Source organism: Hemicordylus capensis, chromosome 2 (genome assembly GCF_027244095.1).
Source record: "Hemicordylus capensis ecotype Gifberg chromosome 2, rHemCap1.1.pri, whole genome shotgun sequence".
Lineage (NCBI taxonomy): Eukaryota > Metazoa > Chordata > Lepidosauria > Squamata > Cordylidae > Hemicordylus > Hemicordylus capensis.
The window spans coordinates 404,521,927-404,545,659 of record NC_069658.1 but is presented as its reverse complement, the minus strand read 5'-3'; positions in this window follow the sequence as shown (position 1 = coordinate 404,545,659).

The window sequence follows — 23,733 nt, the reverse complement described above, 5'->3', positions numbered from 1 at the left end:
GCTGATAGCGTTCTCAGGGGGGGGAAAGCCTAGCTGTGATCACAGAAACCATCCCCCCACACTACTTTCTCTGTCTACAAGAGGCAAAATGGCATGGCCTAATAGCAGCAGCAACAGAAACAGCTGGATTGACATCTCAGAATCAGAATGCTAGGTGTTTCCCTTTAAATCTACAGACACAGTGAGAGACAAACCCATTGCTGCTGCTGCTGCTGCCGCCACCCATTGGTTCTCTGGTCCTGTGATCTTCCTATCTTCTTCACCACTTGGGAGCAAATGGAGTAGAGGAGCCAGTGCTACTTTGCCTCCTAAGGCATTGGTGGGATTCAAAAGGCAGCTCTGGGTGTCTGAGGCAATAGGTAGCAACCTTAAGCAACAGCCCTTGGGAGTGTGCACAGCTGGCAGCTTGACCCTCCTCCAAATCCAACAGTCAGCCCACCTGCCCATTTCCTATTAGTTGGGCAGGCTCTGACCAGATCAGTTTGCCTTTACCTTTCCTGGCAGAGTGATCATAGGGACAGAGGAAGCGGATGTCAACCGAGCCAGACCACAGGTCCATCCAGCTCAGTACTGACTACTCTGACAGGCAGACCCGGGTTTCCCAACACTAACTGAAGGTGCTGGGGATTGAACCTGGGGCCTTCCGCATGCTAAGCAGATGCTCTGCCACTGAGCTGTGGTGGCCCCACCTATGATATCGGCAGCAACAGAGTGTCTTCATGGTGAGTGGATTGCAGGGCTAGAGGCTATTCAGAGGGTCACTAGGGCAACTCAGAAGAGAGGCAGGAAAGATTATGCAGTTTTCTTTCCCCACCCTAGGAAATTAAAAGGCCAGCCGAGAGGGTAATTTGGCCCTTTATCCTTGTTTTTAAGCCTGCTTTAAATAATGCAGAGAGCTTTCCTCTCCTGAAAGCTCATTTAGGCAATTGTAACCGGGACTATATTTAATGTAAATGGAACAAATGAAACCAGAAGGATTTATGATAATAATAACCCAAGTGTAATAATGTGGAGTAGGTCACATACCCAAGGAACGATGGATTAAAAAGGGAAAGAGACTTTGACTCCAGGATAGAAGCCAAGAGCAGTGGTGGTTCATAAGCTTATAAAATAAGACACTGCTCTTGCAGGAGCTTGTGTGGTCTTTGCTTGTAGTCCTTTACAAGTGGTCACGGGCTGTGAGAGACAATACTCCCAGGCTTTCCATCCACTGCCCAGACAACCTTCCACCATCCACCACCCTGCAGGCTTCCAGGATACAATGATATCTTCTCAAACCTGCAGTACTCAAAAAGCTAAGAATGCAAATTTTGCCTCTTATTTGCAAATGTTGCAAAGGAGGCACAAAGTGAAAACTGTACAGAATACGCTCATTTAGTAAATAATTGTTTTACAGATCGCAGCCATAAATTCCACAACTCGGGAGTTCTCAAGCTTTGGTCTCTAGATGTTGCTGGACTATGGCTCCCAACATAATGGGAGCTGTAACAGCTCATTGAGTGCGTCAGGGGGCACCAAACAAGACACAGCTGCCTAAGAACATCCCTGCTGGATCAGGCCCAAGGCCTATCTAGTCCGGCATCCTGGTTCCTACAGTGGCTCACCAGATGCCTCTGGGAAGCCCACAGGCAAGAGGTGTGAGGGCATGCCCTCTCTCCTGCTGTTGCTCACCTGCAACCGTTATTTAGAGGCATCTTGCCTCTGATGCTGGAGGTGGTCTATAGGGATGTGCACAAACCTGTTTGGAGATTTTATGGGCCTCCAAACAGGTTTGAAAGACTGGCGGTTTGGCTGACTCAAAGGTGGGGGGGATACCTTTATGGGTGGGGGAGGGTGCTCTTACCCCTCCCACCACATTTTCCGCACCGGCGCTGCACTTTAAAAGGGTCCGATGGGGCAGCAGCGTACCTCCCTGCCACCCTGTTGCCTCGTTGGGACAGGAAGTGACCAGAAGCTGGGCATGTACACATGCACGTCACACTCGCTCATGTACATGTTGGGTACTTCCGATCACATCCGGTCTGATGAGGCAACAGGGTGGCAGGGTACCTGCCAGACCCTTTTAAAGTGCAGCACCAGTGGGGGAAATGCGGTGGGAGGTGTAAGAGCACCCACCCCCACCCTTAACTGTATCCCCCCTCCCCCCTCAAGCTTCCACACACACACACACACACACACACACACACACACCCCTGCCAGTTCCGTGCACCTCCCTAGTGGTCTATAGTCAACAGACAAGCAGCCATTAATAGACCTGTCCTCCATAAATTTGTCTGAGCCCCTTTCAAAGCCATCTAAGCTACTGGCCATCACCACATACCATGGCAAAGAATTTCACAGATTAATTATTTGCTATGTGAAAAAGTACTTCCTTTTATTGCTCCTAAATTTCAGTGTCATGGGATGACTCTTGGTTCTAGTGTGTTGAAAGAGCTAGAAAAATTTCTCTGTCCACTCTCTACTGGGTGTGTGTGAAATGATTCAATTCGAACTGGCTACTAGTCGAACCGGGCCAGTCTGACAGGTTCAAACTAGAACCAGACCGGCCTCAAAAAAAGGCAGCCGGTCTGAATTCAAACCAGACCAGGCCCAATCCAATATGGACCAGTTTGAGCCAGTTTGAACTGGTTCAAGGAGCTCTGCTTGTAAAGGGAGTGAGGATTCCCCTTTGCAAGCAGAGGCAAATCCTGCATATAAAAGGGTTCTAAGTGCATTGGGTGGCGGGGGGAACGACTTACCAGCTGCAGCAGTGTGGCGGTGGCGACAGTGTGGTGGCGGCACAGCAGCCACTCATCTAAAACCCCCCCAGTGCTCCCCCCCCCAGCAGTGCAGGCCACTGGTGGACCAGTTCCAGCCTCTGCACAACTGCAGAAATGGGAACCAAGCTGCTGCTAGCCCGCACTGCTGGGGGGAATGCAGGCAGGGTTTCAAGGAGCCGCCGAAGATGATAAGGTGCCCTCCCACTGCCCCTTTATACTTGCTTACATGGAGCCACAACTGCCATTTTGTCATCCACTCCCCGCATTTGGAGAGATCCTTTTGGAGCTCCTCACAATCTGTATTAGATTTTACTACCCTAAATAGTTTAGTGTCATCTGCAAATTTGGCCACTTTTACCCCAACTTCTAGGTCATTTATGAACAAGTTGAAGAGCACTGGTCCCAGTACAGATCCCGGGAGGACCCCACTTCTTACTTCTCTCTATTGTGAAAACTGTCCATTTATTCCTACCCTCTGTTTCCTGTCCTTCAACCAGTTACCGATCCACACATGAACCTGTCCCCTTATCCCATGACTGCTAAGTTTACTCAAGAGCCTTTGGTGGGGAACTTTGTCAAAAGCTTTTTGGAAGTCCAAAAATACTGTGTCAACAGGATCACCTTTATCCGCATGCCTATTGACACTCTCAAAGAAATCCAAAAGGTTAGTGAGGCGAGACTTTCCCTTGCAGAAGCCATGCTGGTTCTCCTTCAGCAAGGCCTGTTCTTGTTTAACAATTGTGTCCTTAATTATGCTTTCCAACAATTTAAGCTAATTGGTCTGTAATTTCCCAGATTCCCCCTGGATCTTTTTTTGAAAATAGGAGTTACATTAGCTACTTTCCAGTCCTCTGGTACAGAGCCTGACTGTAGGGACAAGTTACATATTTTTGTTAAAAGATCAGCAATTTCACATTTGAGTTCCTTCAGAACTCTTGGGTGGATGCCATCTGGCCCTGGAGATTTGTTAATTTTTAGTTAACTGATTCCCCACTGTTTCCCTTTTGCCAAGGCCATTGCTCTCCATCCCTTCCTCCCTCTTTTCTTTTTTCTTTTCTTTTTTTCTTTTTCTTTTTCTTTTCTTTTTTTCTTTTTCTTTTTCTTTTTTTCTTTTTTCTTTCTTTCTTTCTTTCTTTTTTTTTTTGCTGTTTTAATAATCTGTTAGAAGATTGGAAATCATCTCAACCTCATTAGGGAGACTGGTAGAAGTTTTGCACAGGGAGGATGTTGGGTCATAGTTCCTAACCACATATGGACTCTCGTTTCTATGACATTTCCTTGCTGGGCTATAGCCTGTGATAGAACAAACTAAGCCACCTAAAGGAATGTGAGTCAAACATGTGCAGGAATTTGATGGCTACTTCCAATTAACCCACCACCATTGGGATGAAAAGGAAGGGCCTACATTAAAAAAAATGGGGGGGGGCCTTGGATAAGGGTTTCAAGCTAATTTGCTGTTAGATGTTTAATATCTTCCTCTCTACAATATCCTATCACCTGTTGATCCAGGTGCAAAATGTATCTTTCTCTCCCACTGCTAGGATGAGAAATTCCCTTTAAGATGATACACTGGCTCCCTATCAGGTTCAGCATCAACTTCTAGTTCCATACTGTCATGATGACCCATCCACTCTGCACACCCTGAAGGGAAAGTAGACAATATGGTCATTCACATGGGCAGCCCTACAAGGATAGCACAGGGCTACCCTAGGTAGGGCTGGTTGTGTGCCGCACCAGGATCACTCCCAATCCTGTCACTCACTGCTTTTAGCCCTGTTTTTAGCCCGGTAGCCCTGTTTTTACCTGCTTCCTCACTCCTCAATTGTGCTGGTGTTTGGGCTGCCAGCAGATGCTCCCGAGCTGCTGGCAGACATCTTAACCATAGAGGCCAGGGGGAAGGAACATCCCAGCAACAGGCAGATTTCACAACGCACCACACAGTTCATGTGGTGCATTGTGGGCTATTTGGAGATCTCATAATGGCATGGAAGCACGGGGCATATCTCACCAAGGAGCTGAGTTCCTCCTCTTGTCTACCATACTCTCACATTGCACTGAATCCAAGATACCCATCCCAGCCAATAATGACACTCCAGGACAGGATATGGATAGGACTCAGGCTGATCTCTCTCCATCCAGGACTGGCTGCACATATGCCTCCCTTTTCAAAGGCCGCCTATGAGTGAGAGAAAAGAAAGCCTAGCATGGCCCCCACTCGTGCAAATGCTTAGAGGAGAACTAACCTTGACTGATGTAACTTCCCTATTCTGCAAGTTCCTCTCCCACCCCTGCTAGCTAGCTCTTAGTTCTTACTACAAACCTGACATTTCTGGTAGCCCACCCTGATCTTTCCAAATTGACATCCTGCCTTTTAATTCTCTTTCCAAGCCAGGGTGTAGTCATCAGCCCCATTCCAGAAGTTCTTGTCAGCTTCTCCCAGTTCTCTGTTACCCCCACCAGTGACATGAGGAGGCACTCTGCACATGTTCTGAGATACTCAGCTTGAGGAGTCAGAATTTTTAGCCTACTTTCCTTAAGGAAAGTAAACTTATGAGATCACCTGTGTGTGTGTGTGTGTGTGTCCATGTTATAACAACTTCGCGATGCCTGGACCAATATGAACCAAATTGGGTACAGTTGTATGGACACATAGGGAAACCACAACAGCATCATTTGTGGTGATGTTATGCACCCCAGTTCAAGATGATGGATGCATAAACGTTTGAGGTGCAAGTGGGCTAACGTGTGAACCACTTTAAAACTATTTGAACCAAATTTGCTACAGTTGTAGGGACACATAGGGATGTCTCAGTGGTGTAGTTTGTAATGATGTCATCCACCCCATTTCAAGTTTGTGGATGCATAAATGTTTGAGACGCAAGTGGGCTAACTTGTGGACTGCCTAAACTATGGGGGGGGGGATTGTTGCAAGTGTAGGGACACATAGGGATGGCACAAGGGCTTAGTTTGTAATTACGTCATCCACCCTGATTCAAAATGGCAAACTTGTGAACATTTAAGGAGGAAATGGGCTAACTTGTGAGGATGGGTAATTATCAATTAAGATGACAGCGAAAGGAAATTAGGCAGATGAGTTCTTAACAGAACAATTTGTTGAAAACAGAAGTTGTCCATGGCAATCCTCATTGCTAGGGCATCACTAAAATAGGAGGTACTTTCCTTTCCCAATGAAAAGCACAAAGCTGGAAAGCTCCTAAGGCCAGTGCTTTCTCCTTGTGGGGGACTTCACTCGCCCTAACCCTTCTCAGGTAAAGGTTTTTCTCGGAGCCCTAACCTTCCTCCTCAAACACAAAATAAAAGAGAGAATTTCTTTTTTAATCAACTGCAAGAATATCAGCCGAGGTTCTAAATAAAACAACAGCCTTCTTCACTGGCAGCACATGGATGGCAACTCCTATACCTATTCAAAAATTAATTTTTTCAAAACAAGAGACGTTTCATCCAAGACAGAATATGCCACCACAGTTCCCCTGGTACTTGATGGCTCCTTCCTTTCTGCCACACAATCTCAATCTCTCTCTCTCTCTCTCTCCCTCTCTCTCTCTCTCTCTCTCTCTCTCAAACACACACACATATGCACACACATGCAGCCTAAGCATCCATGCCCAACGGCAATACTTGTTTAATCAAATTTAGATTAAAAGGCGCAGTTTTCTTAAGGAGGCCTGCTGCTTTCAGTAACTCTTTCTTTTTACCCCCTCCTTGCCTCTCTTGTGCTCCCTCCTGCCGCTGTGCCAGCAGAGCGACCCCTCCCACAACTCAGTATCATATGGCATGGAGAGCATTGCTTGTGAAAAGGCTTGCTATTGATTTTAATTCAGTCTCTGTGATCTTCCGGCTTTATGCACGAAGCTCGGGAAAGGGGTGAGGTGCAATTTGCAACAATAGGAAGGGGAATGTGTGCGCGCCTGGGCCTGTGCTTTGCTTTTCGTTTTCGGTTGTCTGAGATTAGATGCGTTTGCACTTAAATTAATTGTCACACCACAGGGAAATCAGGCTATAAAAAGAAGCCGGAGACGTTTTGCAGGCAAATTGGGGGGGGCACTCTGTCAAAAAAGAGACAGTTGGAGCAATAGTCTAGCAAAAGGGCCTTGCATGTGGAAATACAATAATTTAGCACAAGGACATATGAAAGTCTCTTGCAAACTTTGGCCACATCCAGTGTTGGGGGAGGTGTCCATTTTAGAGGTCTGTCTGTCTGGTCTGGTCTGGTCTGTCTGTAAGTCCACACAGCCACTCTTAAACAGAGTATATTTAGAATGAAATTGCAGTATTAAAAGTAGTGCATTTTAAGAGCATTTATTGTGGTTGCTTTTTAATACTTCATATTGTGAATTACAGGAGAACATATCCACAGGGGTTCCTTTCTACACTACTAACACAGATAATGGAACCGTAGATACCAAGTCATTGGAGGTATGGGAATCAAAGGGTTAGGTTCCTGGAGGGCAGAAAAAGGCAGGGGGGTGGACTTTAAAATGCTGTAACATAAAATAAAGTATCGTGCCATGCTCTCCAGGTCTGCAAGTGTCCAGCAATGCCCCATCCACCCAAAGTCCCAAATCTGGTTGTTGTTTTTACATGAAAAATCACAGGGGGTTGGCAGGGTTACACAAACGAGCCACAAAATGGCAATTAACCGACTCAGGATATGTGAAACCATGGATGCTGGATCCATGAATGGTGAGTTTCTCCTGTATTGTGAGTGAAAGGGATTATTAGGGAGGATATGGAAATTGCAGAGAAGCTAAACATGTTGTTTGTATCTGACTTCACAGCTGAGGATACTGAGCATATACCTGTGCCGGAACTGAGCTTTTCAGGAACAGAGCCTAAAGAACTGAGTCAGATAGAGGTGATAAGCGATGACGTACTAAACTGTCTGGAAAAATTAAAAATTAACAAATCGCTAGGGCCAGATGGCATCCAACCAAGAGTCCTTAAAGAACCCAAATGTGAAATTGCCAACATCCTTGCAAAAATATGTAACTTATCTCTACAATTAGGCTCTGTACCAGAGGACTGAAAAATAGGCAATGTAACACCGGTTTTCAAAAAGGGATCTAGGGGGGATCTGGGAAATTACAGGCTGGTTAGCTTAACATCTGTGCTGGACAAACTAATGGAAAGCATTCTCAAAGAAAAAATGGTTAAGCATATAGAAGAACAAGTCAGGGGTGTAACTAGGGGAAAGGGGGTCCGTGTTCACCCCTCTACCCAGCGGCCCCTAGGAGTGTGGGAGATAATGAAGAGAATATTGAAGTGTGGAGCTGGGGGGCCCTTAGGAGCTGGGGGCCCAAGTTCTTTGAACCCATCCGCTGAGTCATAGTTACACCCCTGGAACAGGTGCTGCTGAAAGAGAACCATAATGGTTGCCTCACCAACTTTTTGGAGTTCTTTGAGAGTGTCAATAGGCATATGGATGAAAGTGATCTAGTTGACACAGAATGCTTGGGCTTTTAAAAAGCGTTTTTGGCAGGGATTTGTACTGGAACCAGTGCTTTTTAATTTATTCATTAATGATCTAGAAGTTGAGGTAAGCAGTGAGGTGGCCAGATTTGCATATGTCACCAAACTATTTAGGATAGTGAAATCCAAAACAGATTACAAGGAGCTCCAAAAGGTTCTCTCCAAACTGGGGGAGTGGGCAACAAAATGGCAAATGCGGTTCAGTGTAAGCAAGTGTAAGGTAATGTGTGCCTTCAAGTCGATGTTGACTCCTGGTGATCACAGAGCCCTGTGGTTGTCTTTGGTAGAATACAGGAGGGGTTTACCATTGCCATCTCCCACACAGTATGAGATGATGCCTTTCAGCATCTTCCTATATTGCTGATGCCCATTATAAGTGTTTCCCAAAGTCTGGAAAACATACCAGCGAGGATTCGAACTGGCACCCTCTGGCTTGCTAATCAAGTCATTTCCCCACTGCGCCATTAGGTGGCTTAAGCAAGTGTAAAGTGATGCATATTGGGGCAAAAAAAACCCCAACTTCAAATATACGCTGGTGGGTTCCAAGCTGTTGGTGACTGACCAGGAGAAAGATCTTGAGGATGTGGTGGACAGCTCATTGAAAGTGTTGACACAATGTGCAGCAGCTGTGAAAAAGGTCAATTCTATGCTTGGAATCATTAGGAAGGGGGTTGAAAATAAAACTGCTAATATAATGTCCTTATACAAAACTATGGTGCAACCACATTTGGAGTTCTATGTACAGTTCTGGGCACTGTATCTTAAGAAGGACATTGTAGAACTGGAAAAGGCGCATAAGAGGGCACCAAGATGACCAGGGGCCTAGATCAGGGGCCTTCCTTATGAGGCAAGGCTGCAATAACTGAGGCTTTATAGTCTAGAAAAAAAGATGACTGTGGGGAGACATGATAGAGGTCTATAAAATCATGCAGGGTGTGGAGAAAGTTAATAGAATGAAATTTCTCTCTCACACACATAACACTAGAACCAGGGGTCATCCCATGAAACTGATTACCAAGAAATTTAGGATGAACAGAAGGAAGTACTTTTCCACACAATTAACCTATGGAATTCTCTGCCACAAGACATGGTGGCAGCCACCAACCTGAATAACCTTAAGAAGGGCTTAGATAAATTCATGGAGGACAAGTCTATCCATGGCTACTGAGTCTGAGGGCAATAGGCCAACCTCAGAGGCAAGATGCCTATTAGTACCAGTTTCAGGGGAGCAATGGCTGGACAGAGGACATGCCCTCGGCTCTTGCCTGTGGGCTTCCCAGTGGCATCTTGTGGGCCACTGTGTGAAACAGGATGCTGGACTAGAACAGCCTTGGGCCTGATCCAGCAGGGCTGTTCTTATATTCTTATGTTCTTATATTAACTGTGGCAAGGCTAATAGGAGCACTTAATTGTTATATAATGCTTTAGAGTGTTGATAGTGCTTCATATACACAATCTCAAAAATCATTATCTCAATAAAAGATAATTGCCTTTAACATACTTTTCCCCAGCAAAGGGATTTCTGCCTTTGACATACATACCTAGTACATACCCTGTTTCCCCGAAAGTAAGACCTACCCTGAAAGTAAGACCTAGCAGTAATTTCTGATGTACCGCTAATTGCCCTAGTGCATTTTGGGGGGCTAAAATTAATATAAGACACTGTCTTATTTTCGGGGAAACACGGTAGGCCCATTTAATTGTCCGTATCAATAGTCGCCCCAGATCAAAGTGGACATGTGGACAGCAGATGTGTGTGTCAGAATGAGATCACTGCTTAATCTCTATAAAGCAGTGGTTGGGTGCAATTTATAATCCTTTAGAGGAAGGGAGGGGAGAGGTGTCGATCCATCCCCCACCCATAGTGCTCCCCTGAAATTGTCTTTCTCCAGAATACTTTCTCCTGGTGCAATTCTAAGAATGAAACTACCCTCATCAGGAGAACGTTCAGCAGAAAGGAAAACATGAGGAGGGAAACTGGGTAGGACAAGTGTTCTACCCAGGTTTGGGAGCTGTATGCGCTCCCAAATTGTTGGTTGTGTGGGACCAAACGACTAGGTAGGCAGAGAGAGAAGTGATTGTGTAAGCTGGGTAGGACAGGTTTTCCTCCTACCTTGGTCAAATGCTGGGTATGAAAGCTAGGTGGAACAACTGTATCCTCCCTGGCTTTTCCTCCTTGATTCCGCATCGTCATCACTTCTCCCTCCTTATACCTAGTCATTTGCCCTTAAAAATTAGGAGCGCACACAGCACCCAAGTGTCTTATCCAGTTTTTGGTTGTATGAGTGACTTCAATATTAAAACAATATTATTATCATCATCATCATCATCATCATCATCATCATCATACCATTTTTCAGTTTTAAAAATGCTTAACACTTTTTACATAGTAAAAGGCATAAGAAAATGACAAAATTGTTTCGTGTCCCAAAAGGATTCACATTCTACATATGAGAGAGAGAGAGAGAATGAGAGAGAGAGAGAGAGAGAGAGAGAGAGAGAGAGAGAGAGAGAGAATAACAACAGGCAGCCACTGGAGAGATGCTATGCTGCGCTGAATAGGGACTACCTGTCTCTCCCCATCTGCTAAATATAAGATATACTTTTACAAGTATCTCCTTCTTGCCAATAAGCAGCAGGAGCACTGTGGAGGTTAGATTACTCCTGCAAACCATTAAGGCTTTAAAATCAACACCAGCACAGAACATCCACTTTCACACAGGCAGAAAGAAATCCCCCTTTATTGGAATTCAGCATGATCTGCACTAGACAGTACCACCCTTTTGGCCCACAGGCCTTGTTTTCACAAACAGCAGTTGAAGTGGTAAATCTGTGCCTGGGCTATACCACTGTGGGATGCAAACCGGGGCTTGGATGACTGAATGCTTCTCCATACAAGAAAATTCCACATACCTAGAAAACCTTACTGAGATTCTTGACTGACCAGGGATTTGAGTCCAGGACTTCCCAGTCCCCCTCTATCCAATGGAGTGATCTGTTTCACGGTTGTATTGCATAAGTGCATGCTTCACCCTTGTTTGAAGAATGTATGTGTATGCTCGCTTGAAGCAATCAGGTTTTAGAGGTATTACTTTTTTGTACAATCACATTGTTGTGTTGCTTGACACTTTTGTACATTTATAATGAGTCGTGTACTGACTGCAGATAAGACAAATAAAGGACAATTACATTGACTTTCCAGAACTCTTAACTTTAAAAGCATTTCTCAATCTCATGCAAAATTCAGATGCTGCAAATTATATGCTTTTCTATAAGAAAGTACAATTATATACCCTAATAACGGTGCTGGATCTGGCAGTAACAGCAAGAAAGCTGGTACTCTCTCAGCCAAAGAGATACATTTGGCAAATATATTTAAGTGACAAACAAATTTGATAAGAAACTGGCTCGGATAGCACTTTTGAAATATGTATTATATCAGTTAGATGGGTACAGTATGAATGTATGCTGGAAATCAACATGGTATTTAACAAAATGTTGGTATGGCTGATCCCAAAAGATGTAGAATGAATCTTGAAAGAAGTGAGAGTCAGAAGAATGGACACACTGACCACCTCTGGAAATTACGCAGAACCATGGGTCCAATGAACCTGTGGTTCCACACCCCTCCTTCCCCCACTCTCGCATCCAAATTCAGACAAAACAGAGATATCCCTCTCTGCAGTCTCACTGACTGCAGAGAGGAGGGGGAACTAGCCGCCGGGGCTTCCTTCTTGACTGAAGGACAGCCCCAGCAGCCAATAGTAGCTAGAGCAAGGGAGGAGATTCCTCCCTCAACTCCGGTTTCAAAAGGGGTGACTGCGGTGCCAGCATTCGGACATAATGCTGGCAGTGGCACCACAGAACCGGATATCCAGGTGGCGAACCTTATTACAAACCAAAGGTACAAAATACAGCTTGGGGAGGGAAATCATGGGTCCTTTTTTCAAGGAAACTGTGGTTGTCTACATTAAGACATACAGTGTCCGAAACCTGAGGTCCCTTCACCTCCTGTTTCATGTTATGTGCTAATGTGGCCTTTGTTACTCGGTGCCTCAGCTTTGCCACACTTTATCACTTTAACTGGTAAGGGAGCCAAGCTGAAAGAAAACTGCTTAAAACTAATGGAGCTCAGCAAGATAAGGTGGACGAAGGAAGGGGATTCTTCCCCTCCCCCATGCAGGTCATTTCATGTAAATAGTAGACTCGACTTGCCTCTGCTTTATATGTGAATATGGCAGACACATGCACAGCTGCTCTGTCTGCTATGTTTAGTCTGACTGAGTTCTTAACCCAGAAGGTAACTCACAACATGTTTGTTTCTAGGAATTAGTCTCACTCATTCCTGCCCAGCAGATTCAGAAGGGCTTATATTGTTAAGGCAATTTAGAAAGGAGGAGGCCAGGGCAAGCCTTCTTCTCTCTCCCTCCCTGTCTCTCTCCTCTCCAACTCAGTCTAGATCAAAATTCTGGGCCAAGAAAATTCAGGATGTCTAATTAGACCTGATTATTGGGAGTGGAGGGGATAAGTAATTTTGTATCTCTTGCTTCTTTTAAATCATGTATTATGTTTCCAAGTTTTAGGTTTTTAAAGAATCTTGAATATGAGGGGTGAAGAATAATGTTGGCTGTCGAGATTATGAGTAGAAGATGTACACAATAGTAGCCATGTGGGGAGGATATGCTCGTTCAAAGAGCTGTGCAGCTGGAAAAACAAACACAATTAAGCACAATGTTGGGTTTTTTTCTTGACAAGGTATAAGGAAGAAATTAACAAGTGCACAGCAGCAGAAACTGACTGAGTGTTCTTGAAGAAGATAAGTGCTTCATTGTTTGGTTGTTTTAAGAAAAGTGAGCATTTGATGTATCATAATGTCCTCATTACACTCCCCCACAATGATTCAATTCAGCATGGGAGGGCTGTATTAGGGGCTGCTTTTTTATACTCAGATCCTGTCACTGCTTAGTTAAAAAAAATAAAATGCACCTTAAGATAGATGTGACCTAATATTGGCTGCTGGCTGGAGCTAGTTAGGTGACTATTTGCTATGTAAGAGGGATAGACCCGTAGTACTGTAATGCGGCTTAGCCTGTTTTTGCTTATCTTCATGACACGTAGGAAGCAAAAATATTCTTAAGCTTTGCCTATGGTACAGATATTAAAAACTAGTTTTCCATTTCTGTCATGTTCCAGCATACACAATGCATACAAATCCTCAGCACCTTCCACCATTGCTCTCATTTCCAACTACTCACACCATCATCCTCCCCACTCCTCCCATGTACCTTGCTTACACTCCTACATCATCAGTCTTTCTGTTCTTACGTAGACTGAGGAAAGGACCTCCAAGATAGCATCAGTTTCTGAGAGAGTACTATTGAACACTCTTGGGCCACCAGTGTGGTCCACCATTTTAGAGGTGTTTACAAGATGGTGTCAACCAAGAGAAATGAGATTATTTTAATGAAAAGTATATAAATCAAACAATAAATAAATAAAATGAGAGGCTCTGGGAAGCCAACAGTGTTTTAAAGACTCTAGACAGGTTTCGGTCCAACCCAATCTTTGATTAGGTTCAATCCAATCCAGTCTAGGTTTCAAAAATATTGCAGAGCTTTATAGTACAAATGGTTCCAAACAGTAGGGATATGTAAACAGGTTTGATGGTTCGGGGTCGAGCCAAACCATCCCCTGTTCAGTCCAACCCTGGACCAAACACGCCCCCCTCCAACTGTTCAGGGGTTCGCGAACTTTAAAAAAAATTAAAGTTGTTGGAGGCGGGTGGGTGTCTGTGGAGGTTCCCCCACCCCTCACCGGCCTCCCTTACAGCCCAAACCGGCCCATTCTGCCAGCTCTTCAGCCCATTCGGACCGTCCCCCTCTGGCACAGCAGCCATTTTGGAGGCCGCCGCACCTGCGCAATTGGCCTCTGCATGGCCTGGGTCATACAGAGGCCAATTGCAGGTGCAGTGGCCTCCAAAATGGCCACCACGCCAAAGGGGGAAGACCCAAACGGGCCAAAGAGCAGGCCGAACGGGCCGGTTTCGGCTGTAATGGAGACCAGTCGGGGGAGGGGGAACCTCTGTGGACTCCCCCCCTGCCACCTCCAACAACTCCCCCAAAGGGGTTAAGTTTTTTAAAAAATTAATGTTCACGAAACACACACTCCTGGACTGGACTGGAACTGGGGAGGGGTTCAAGGGGGTGCCGGACCGAACTGGCCCAGTATGGTTTGAGTCCAATCCAGACTCAAAGTGAACTGGTCCAGCTGGTTCCGTGCACACCCCTACCAAATAGTACAGTTCAGAAGCATTTTTTTTAAAAAATGATTTGGATAAAAATGCTTTGCTATTACAATGACACTGACGGGAAAGTATACAACACCATAAGGAAATGGGGTCACTTTAACACCCCATTCACCCGTTGCCACCCGCACCCCTGCTCCAGTTTGCCAGACTCATCCCAGCCAGTGGCAAGCAAGAAAGCCAGCCTGGAGCCAGTTGGGAATGCAAGATGTGCATGTGCCCTGCTGTAGGCACAAGGCACATGTGCAAGATGCATTGCTCGCCCGCTCCGGGCCAATGGAAAGCAGGAAGAACCTATTCAGAATGTTACTGCTTCCCACAGACTGGGTGGAGCCTGGCAAATGGGCAGCAAGGGAGTAGTGTGGTGAGCCAGCAAATGGATGGCAAGCAGCGGCAGCAGGTATGGCTGGCCAGCTGCCCAGAGGGTGGGGGGGAGGCGGGGGAAATGAGCAAGGCAGCCACAGAAGCAGGGTGCTGTGTTTTCTTTGGACACATCTGCCCAATTATAGCTCCACCCCTGGGTAGCATTATTAAATGTATAATGTCTTATAATCTGCCATCTTAACAATATTCTGGGGTAATATATACATAAAAACTAGTTATGCTTCATTAAAGGGAGACAGCTTTAGGGAAAGGTTAGAAAAGTTACAAATATTATTGATATGTTATGAAAGAACAATGTGGGTATGTTATTACATTTTGTAGATGCTGAGAAAGATTCTGATAGGATAGAATGGCTGAATATTAACTAAGTAAAGAACTGTCTTGGTTTTGGACTTTTTATTGGACAGATTATTTGGACATACTTGGGTAGATTATTGTACATTTTCCCTATAGCAGTAGTATTGATGTGGTTAATATATTTCTTTCACAGCCCCCCGCCCTTAAATGAAGTGTTAGGTAGGGTTGTCTGCTTTCTCCTTTATTTGTTCCATCTCTGTATAAAACTTTGGCTGTTGCTGCTGGATCAAAATCCAAATATCCTTGGAGTTAAGAGATTTGAAAGAGATGTAAATTGTATGACTCGCTGATGACATTTTTTCCCTAATACATCTATCAAATTCCCTTAACGAACATATTAGATGACTGGCTTAGTTACAGGTTATAAAGTCAACCAATTAAAATCAAGTATATTAGAGTTTAATATAAAATACTGAGAAGGGAAAGATAACTAAGTTGTACTGTGTAAGAAAGAGAAAGACATTAGGTACCTTAGAATAAAGGGTCAAAAAAGACCCTTTAAGATAATGAAATGCATTATCTCATCTCCATCTTCTGCATTTTTTAAAAAATGAAGCAGCAGTCATGGGAGGGAAATCTGGAGCAGAACCTTACTGAGGTAAGGAGGGGAAACTAACCCTTTCCCCCATACTGCTTCTACAATTTTAAACCCCCTCTTTCTGAAGCTGAATTCTCCCTCTCTGAAGCTGCTATTTGACCCAGGAGGGAAACCGCTATTGGCATCAATAGCAGTTTATCTTCAGGAGTAAACAGCAGTTTTGGAAAAGCAACTCCCCCCACCACCGGAAAACAGCAGAGGAGAAAGTTAAGCCCCCCACCCCATCACATCCCTGCTACAGATCAGAAACCTCCCATGTCTGTTATATTTAAGAAATTAATTATGTGATAAACAGAAATGTGGTTATGCATTCCACATAATCTCTAGTATGATCCTAGTTATTAAGAAATATTAGCAATCTGGATAAAGGTGACAGAGGGCCCTTTTGAATATAACCATGGATTGATGAACCTGAGGTTAATTCTTGAACTTGGAAATCGTCCTATAGACGATCTTGCAACCTGGGTTGGGAAACCTCCAGTTTCAGGGCTACTAGTCTAATGACTCTGCCATCACAAGAGCATTCTTTTTCACAGTGGACTGGATCCCATGATGCTTTGCCTGCCCTCATATACATATCCCCTCCAAGGAAATCATCATGATCCCTTCCTGAAGTAACAGGGAAATAGGGCCCCTCTCCATCCCCCCATCAGGCTACTAGACCAAAAGCCACCTCCAGCTTCAGAGGCAAGATGCCTCTAAATACCATTTGCAGGGGTGTAGCAGTAGGAGAGAGGGCATGCCATCAGCTCTTGGCTGTGGGCTTCCCAGAGGCATCTGGTGGGCCACTGTGTGAAGCAGGATGCTGGACTAAATGGGTCGCGGGCCTGATACAGTAGGGCTATGCTTATGTTCTTCCTCTTCCTGGTCTGCCAAGGCCACATCCCAGCAAGCTCCATAGTGCTTGCATCGTCAGACTGTGGACAAGGCATTCGTACATCAGCAGGATAGCACACAGCAGCCATTGGCCACATTCTTCAGGGGACGTGCCCAGTGCAATCATGCCTTTTTGACATTGAATGCCCACCCTCGGCAGGGAAAGGGCATTTAAAATGGCATTTAAGTTTGATATCTAACCAGCTAAAGCTTGAGCCAGTTCACACATCCCTACTGCAACCAGACAGTCTTCCAGAAGCACAGTTACTGGTAATGGGGGTGGAGAGGGGCCCTATTTCCTGTTACTCCAAGCAGGGATCATGATGATTTCCTAGGAGGGGATATGTATATGAGGGCAGGCAAAGCATCATGGGATCTGGTCCACTCTGACAAAGGATGCTTTTGTGATGGCAGACACGGTCAAAGCAGTCCAGGAACCCCCAACGTGCTCCTGCCCCTGTGTTCCCTTGCTGACTAGGGATTACCCCTCTTGTGAGAGGGTCAGGCCACTGGGGAGGACCAGAGGCTCCATGAACTAGGCCTCTATAGGACTGCACCCTCACGAGTTTGGCCATCCAACTATAGGGGCCCTGCTGATGTCCCCACCCCCCACCCCAGTTTAAAAATATAGCTCATACTCCTAGCCTTCACCTCCACACAAAACCCCTACAGACTCCCAAGGCAACCAGTAAATAAAATATACAGTACAGCCACCCTGGTCCGAATAGACTCTCTCCTGGGGAGTGGCCAATCCCCTGCTCCTGATGTCAGAAGCAGGGAGTGTTGCCATTTTCACTCCATGTGTCTTGTGGGCTCAGTCTGGCAAGATCGGGGATAGCTCCTAGTACAAATTCAAAATTCCCAGGTTCTGACCAGCGTTCCGACGTATGCAGATTGGCCACTGCAGGGATTGTGGGTGAGGGGAGCAGGGCTATCCTTAGAGAGCCCTGGAAGGGTGCGGGGCCCAGGGCAAATCAACCAGTGTGGGGGCCCCTTCCAGTTAATTCTAATGGGGGATAGAAGTGTGGGGCCCAGGGCGGTCGCCCTGCTTGCCATGCCCTAAGGACAGCCCTGGAGGGAAGCCCCTATTTGCAGTTTTCCCTGGCAAGCAGGGTGGCCATACTGGACAAAAATCACCATGCAGAAGGACGACCAGACTGTCAGAGTGAATGTTTTCATTCCTGCTGTCTGTCAGTCTCTGCAATCTGGCAAGGTGTTGGTGTGGCACCCTTCCCTGGGGCTTGTGTAAATCTAGCAACAGGGCTGGGTGGTGACAGACTTCCAGCCCGCATGTGTGTCTCTATGGCCTTCCACTCTCATAAGAGAGCGGTCCGCAGGAGAAAGGGCATCATCACACATTATTAGGGGGCATCATCATACATTATCCCGGTATACCCCAAACTGGTTCTTCTCATGAGTAATGCCAGAGTCTGCATGCTTGCACCCAAGGGGAAGAGGCTGGGCCCCTTCCCGTACTAATTTGTACCAAAAAAAAAAGAGCAGAGCCTCTCAAGATTTCCTGAGCTGACTTTCAACCCAGACCCCAGGTCTCATTCAACTGGCAAGCGTTATCTTTATTGAGATACAACTGGTTGCCTGGTTCATGGCGCCACCGGGACTGCGTGTGCTTGTGCAAATACTTCGTCTTCACTTGATCTGTGGAGACTTCTCCACAAAGTGCCCATCTTGTCATCCCATCCCCCTTTTTTGCAGATTGCCAAAGGGGGGGACATGAGACACAGTGCAGAGCAGGCATCCCCCAATGTGACTTTTCCCTTTGACATGCTAGGAAGCTTGGGATGCAGCAACATGGCATCCCTGTTGCCAAGCAACAGCTGGAGGATTGTGGAGACAGCGGGGGCGGGGCAAGTACTCTGAGAGCCAGCCAGTGAGAAGCGTGTCGTGCATTTCTGGGATGGTCTGAGCTGCCCTCTCTATGGTTTTGGAAACAGCCACAACACAAACCCCAGGTTACGACAGCAGCAGGATTCAGATGCCACGATGCCACTGAAGATTTTCAAACCTCAGGTTGGAGCAATGAAACTCGCTACAAACCAAAGGTTCAGATTACAGTGTCTGCTCTAAAACCTCAGGTCGCTTTTGTGATGAAACCGTGGAAATTGCTTTTGTGATGAAACTGTGGACCACGAAATGGCTTGTTCGTCTCCAATCTGGCATTATATGCAAAGGTGGTCATTGACAGAAAGAACTAAATTGACAGAAAGAACTAAACATACATTCCAAGAATTGAGTAAATTAAAATTTTCATGGCTGGCAAAATAGCTGCAGTCAAAATGAATATTCTGTATAAATTCCTTTCAAAAAAATGACAGTGAAAAGCCGATGGAGAAAACCTTAATACAGTTCAAAATATTATGTATCTGTTTGTTGGAATTTAAAAAAACCCTCCTAGGATCAAAGTGTGCATCATGCAGCAAAAGCTTAAAGAGGGATGGTTGATGGTTCCTCCTGTCATTAAATATTACGTTGCTGCCATATTCATGGCTTTATGTTCATGCTGGGAACTTCAGGCTGTTAATTCATGCTGGGATATTGACCAAAATAGTGTTTCTATACTATTGAGATTAGATAATGATGATAGACAGAGCTAGATATATTATAAACCCCACTCTATTAAGGAAAGCTATTGAATCTATTTGAGATAAATATAGTAAAGATTTAGTCTCAAAACAATCTTCTAGAACACTGTTTATCGGACTTTTCTGTAACACAGACAGTTACTAATGTTTATGGATAGATAAGGCAAGTATTGCAAGATCCTGTGATTTGTATATAGAAAATCAGTTGATGAATTTTAACAAAATTCCTTTGTGTGTGTGTGTGTGTGTGTGTGTGTGTGTGTGTGTGTGTGTGTAAAAATTAATAGCAGAAGTGGAACAGAAACAAATTAAAGCTATCATACCTTGATAGCTTTGTTAGCGAATGTTTTTGAAAAACTGTTATCCACTTGGGAGCTTTGTAGTGGTCTATTCTCTACAACCTTGGCTCTTCAGCTGTTGTTGAATTGCAATTCATCATCCCCAGCCACAATGAACTGTGGCTGAGGAGGAGGATGGAAGTTGTAGTTCAACAACAAGTGGAGAGCCAAGGTTGCCTATCCCTGCACCTATAATCAGGGACATGGGGACAATGGAGCAAGGGGGGATGACCATCCCTTAGCCGCCAGGGTCTGGGGAAGCTGCCAAGGTGTTGGAGCTAGGACCCTGGCAGCATCAGCTCTCAGTTGCAATGTCTCATAGTGACCACTGGGTTGGGGGGGGGGTTAGGGTCATGGATCAAAATGCTGGTGGATTCCTCCCCTCTTTGTTCTTTCAGGGTTAGTCTCCATTTTGTCTCCCCAGAGATGGTTGTTTGTTTTGGTCTCTCTCTTCAGCCATGAGCTATAGCTGAAATTAAGCTGCAGGCCTTTTCACATTTGTTTGTAACCTTTTCTTTAAATAAATCCTTGTAATTCTTCAAGACTAAGGAACTGTCTCAAGATCTCCTGCTTTGCTGCTTTCTCACCCAACTGGTTTTGCTTTGCTATTTGGGGACTGAACTGCCATTCTTCCCCTACACAAGGCAGCCCCTCCCCTTGGCCAGGGTGACCCCCTGCCTCCTCCTGCATGCAGCTGGTGAATGAAGTGCTCACCAGCTGGAAACGTGAGGCGGGCCCCTCTCCTTTCCATCCAGTGTTTCATTGAAATGCTGGTTGGGCTGTGGGGGGGAGTTTCATTTAAATGAAACGCTGACTGGGGAAGATGGAAGAGGGTCCAAACAGACCCTCTCCCAGGCAGTGGCCACATCCCCTGCGCCTGACATCAGATGCAGGGGGTGTTGCCAATGGAGATGGAGGAGGCAGAAAAAGGAGCTCCCAGTCAGTGACTCAATAAACTGCTGTCTGGGGAAGCTCTGCAAGGCTGACTGGCCCCGTCCACAGTCAGACATAAGACACAGGGGTATGTGGCTTGGGGCATGCGTGCACTATTAGAAATCAGAAGGGGCAGGGGAACTGCCGGCAGGACTGTTTCCTCTGGGCCCCAAAGAGCTCCATACACTCCTGCCTAGATTATAAATATTCCAATGAAGTTACAGTCAAGAAATGATATATATAGGAAAGAAGTAAGGAAAGAATTACACATGGATATCTCTACAGAACAATGGAATTATGTATGTCAGCTAGGCTTCACAGTATATTTTATTGTAGTAATAAAGGGAATTGTTTGTAAGATCTTACTTCAATGATATTATACACTCGCTAGAATAAAGCAGATGTATAGCACAGCTACTGGGAAATGTTATAAAAATTATGCTGGATTTGTGCATGTCTGGTGGGGATGTATAATTAACAAAATTTGGGGGTAGATGGTGTACATAAAATTACATCTATTACTGGAGAAACCTTGTGTTTTCTACCACATATTGCTTGTAAGGCTTGTTAACAAAGCAAACAAGAATTTGAATAATAGTGTATTAAAGGTAAAGTGTGCCATCAAGTCGATTTCGACTCCTGAAGCCCACAGAGCCCTGTGGTTTTCTTTGGTAGAATACATGAGGGGTTTACCATTGAAAAAACCAGAAGAACCCTATAGCACCTTTGGTTCATGAGTGGTGCAAAAAGGTTTGGCTGGTCATGGTTGTAAGTCAAATGACTGCTTTAGTGAAGATGAAATCTGAACAAATATTGTTATGGATTTGTTTTGAAAGATTAAGAAACCTTTTTAGAACTAAGAAACATAAATGTGAAAATCTGTGTGTTCAGGTTCTGTCAATGTTACAAAATGTCTTTTATGTTATATTAATATATGAAGATAATTTTGTTCTCTCTGTCTTACATTTTTTGGAATTGCAATAGATCATGTGCTATATGAAAATAAAATAAAAATTGAAGTACTTATTTTTTTAACAATGATTGAGAATTACAGCAGTGTTGTGTGTTTTTTTTTTACAAAAAATCAGATGTCATTTGAAATTTTGATTTTACAAATCTTCAAGTTTTGTCTTTGAATACTTGTAGTGAATGTTGATTCAATACCTTGCTCTATGGGAGAAGTGCTGGGAAAGCCTGCTTTTCCCAGCATTCCTCACATTCTTCCCTGCACAGCTTCCACAACTTCACAGGAGCTTCCACAGCTTTGTTTCCCTTTAAGGGCCCTCCCAGGTGCTGTGCATGGACCACCCTGGCAGCAAGGAGCAGCTGCCTCCACAGCAGGTAAGTGCAAGGTAAGTGCAAGGAGCAGCTGCCTCCACAGCAGGGCTGGGGGTGAGGTGTAAATGACTGTTTTTGACACTTCAAAGCCAAATAGTTGGATAGGCCTATCTTTCACCTCAGAGAACTGTGACTGTGTGGCCCAGGTCATATATAACATAGAACCATGGGTTCAATGGACCCATGGTTCTGTAACCCACCCCTCGCTCTCTTGTCCGCATTCAGATGCTGGGGAAAGCAGTCTCTCTGCAGTTAGTGAGACTGCAGAGAGGCAGGGGAGCTGGCTGTGTGGGCTTCCTTCTTCACAGAAGGACAACTGACACAGCCAATTGGGCTGGAGTGAGTGAGGAGCTTCCTTCCTCAACTTCAGCTCCGTGGGGCCCAAACTGCAGTGCCAGCATTTATATGTAACACTGGTGTCACAGAAATGGAGCTTGCAGTGGCGAAATTCCACTCTGACCGAAGATTCAGAGTGGAGTTTGGTGAGGGAAACCATGGGTTGCTTTCCCCCTGCAAACTCTTTCTCCTCTGCTTCGTACATTCAGGTTTGGGAACCAGATCTGAAGGGACCTCCGCAAGGGCATAGCAACCGTTGTGCCAATGATCTCAAAGAACCTGGGCCTCCAATGAAAAGGGCCCATGGGTCAAAGCCCCATGGGTCGGGCTCTGAAGGAGTCCAGAGCAAACTCCCCCCTCCCACACCCGGGCTGCCGAGAGCCCAGGAGAACTCTCCATCGATTATTTCAGGCAGCACCAACTGCCCGATACATTTTTCCCTTTCTCTCTGGAGGGAGAGAAGGTGGGGGGACTTCCTATCAGGCAGCTGGCACTGCCTGAAACGACAAGCCGAGAGCTCGCTTGGGCTCTCAGCAGCCCAGACCACATCCCCTTTGTTCGTGATTTCACACGCAAAGGGGCATGGCCCGGGCTGCCGAGAGCCTGCGTGAGCTCTCAGCTTGTCATTTCAGGCAGCACCGGCTGCCCGATAGGATGTTTTCCCCTTTCTCTCCCTCAGGGAGAGAAAGAGAGAAACGTCCTTTCAGGCAGCCAGCAAGGCCTGAAATAACAGATGGAGAGTTCGCTTGGGCTCTCGGTAGCCCAGGCAGGAGGGGGAGTTTGCTCTGGGCTCCTCTGGAGCCCAAGCCACACCCCTGTGCACGTGACATCATGTGCACAGGCGTATGTGGAGCGGGCCACCGTGCGGGGCCAGACCCAGGCCGCCGTTTGGCTGGCTCTGCGGCTGGACCTCCGGTTTCCTGTTATGTATGAACCGGGCCTGTGTTTCACTATCTTACAAGGAAACAAGCAGTCTATTGCCCTACCTCTTGTGTTGAGAGAATGAAGTCAAATGTGGTAGATGCTGCAAGAGACTTTTGCATAGCAAAGACACAGGAGACTCATGAACATTTAAATGGTGTAGCTTGGAATCTGCTTCTTCCTAGTCCCAACCAATTCCACCACCAGATCCACCAAAGGAAGTACATAAACTACATCTTACAGATTAGTCTCTAGCACGACATATATTTGTAATTATTGTTTAGTATACTTATTACATTTAAAAGTATACATGCCTTGATTTTACTTTTTAAAAGGGAAATCTTAACACATAAGTTGTACTTTGTTCACTTTGTGTCTTAAAAGAGCAAGGTAAGTTTAAATATGATACAAAAATAAGTATTGCATATGTTTCAGTTTCCCCAAAAATTTCATCCCCCCCAAAAAAGAAGGGGGTGGAGAATGGGCTTCTTCCATGACT